Raw genomic sequence first — 1,828 nt, 5'->3', positions numbered from 1 at the left:
CTTTCCCTCACCTTCCCCACCCCACCCCCTGCCACCATATTTAATGCGTCAGCCAAGCTCTAGCTTCCCAATACCTGTATCCTCAAATACAATTATCAATTATCACCACATCCACTAGCATTACTCTATCCCAAGCCACCTGATGCTCCTACCTGCAGAATTGCAATAGTCTCCTACCTTATTGATAGATTTAACAAAAACAATTTTTTAAATTCCTGGAAAAAAATTTCTGTAACAAAATCAGTGGCGAATGACTAAACAGGAAAAATACTACACATACAACCAAATTTAGACTCCTTCATATATAAAAAGCTAATAGAGATTATTATGAAAAAATAAATATTTAAATAGAAAAATTGGCAAATTATTCAAATAGTTTATAAAAAAAAGGAAATATAAATCATTCATAAGCAAATGATATGATGCTTAATTGCACTCTAATGAGAGAAATAGAAATTCAAAGTGGCATGAGATGCTGTTGACACTTGTAAGGTTGGAAAAATTCAGAAAGTTTAGTAATGCCCTGATGGTGATGGGAGGACTAATACTGGTGGGAAGGCAAATTGGTCCATCCTCTTTGGAGAGCAATTTACAAAGTGCCACCAAATTTTCATATGCAGATATTTTTGACTTGGCAATTCTACTCTAGGAGTTTATTTTACAGATATGTTTGCACATGAGCTTAGAGATGCAAATACACATGCAGTAACAAAAGAAGCCAGCCAAATATACTGGGAGCTGGTTAAATAAGTTTGGTATATCCATAGAGTGGAATACTATGCAACACTGAAAAAGAATGAAACAAAACTACTTGGTGTCGATAAGAGAAAATTTCCCAGGTATCTTATTAAGTTGTAAAAAGCAAGATGCAGAAGAGCATACATAATATGCTATAACGTTTAAAAATATGGGTAAGAAAATATATTCCTTGCATATTCATAGACTATTTCTGGAAGGAAACTTGTAACAATGGTTGCCCCTGGAAAGGTCACCTGATAATTTGGGGAAAAGGGGAGGAGACTTACTTTTCACTATATTTCTTTTTGTGATGTTTAAATTTGTACCATATTAGAGAATTGTCTTTTTTCAAAAAAACCATTATATACAATTAAAAATTTTTTTCTCATGAAAACAGAATAATAATTTTATCTTGGTAATAAAGAGTTAAATTCAGAAAGACAGAGAGGGCTTCCCTGGTGGCGCAGTGGTTGGGAGTCTGCCTGCCGATGCAGGGGACGCAGGTTCATGCCCTGGTCCGGGAGGATCCCACGTGCCGCGGAGCGGCTGGGCCCTTGAGCCATGACTGCTGGGGCTGTGCGTCCGGAGCTAGTGCTCCACGATGGGAGAGGCCACGACAGTGAGAGGCCCGCATACAGCAAAAAAAAAAAAAAAAAAAGAAAGACAGAGAGAAGAGACTAGTTATATTCTTTTATTTTAAAAGAATATATTAGTAATACTTTCCTGGAAAAGTATGAGGTTTTACCTAAAGAGATAATTATAAATTTCACTTCTATTATGTCTTTACATTTTCAGACTTATTATGTATAAATGAATACCTCAGGCAAAATAATAGCTAATATTTAGAGAGTGTTAACTATGAGCAGACACTGCGCAATGTGCTTCAAAATAACAGTACTGTTCTCATCGCCAGTTAGAGCTGAGGGGATGAAAGCTCAGAGAGATTAATTAACTGGCCTAAGTCACACAGCTAGTAAGTTATAGAGCTGATGCAAACCTAAGCCGTCTGACAGGAGAGTCCACATTCTTAACCACTGTACAGTTTATTTACTGTGATATTAATAACTCATTTGTTTCATACAAATAACAC

The sequence above is a fragment of the Lipotes vexillifer genome, unplaced genomic scaffold (genome assembly GCF_000442215.2).
Source record: "Lipotes vexillifer unplaced genomic scaffold, Lipotes_vexillifer_v1.1 scaffold291, whole genome shotgun sequence".
Taxonomy (NCBI): Eukaryota; Metazoa; Chordata; class Mammalia; order Artiodactyla; family Lipotidae; genus Lipotes; species Lipotes vexillifer.
The sequence above is the reverse complement of the archived record's forward strand: the minus strand, read 5'-3'. Positions refer to the sequence as shown.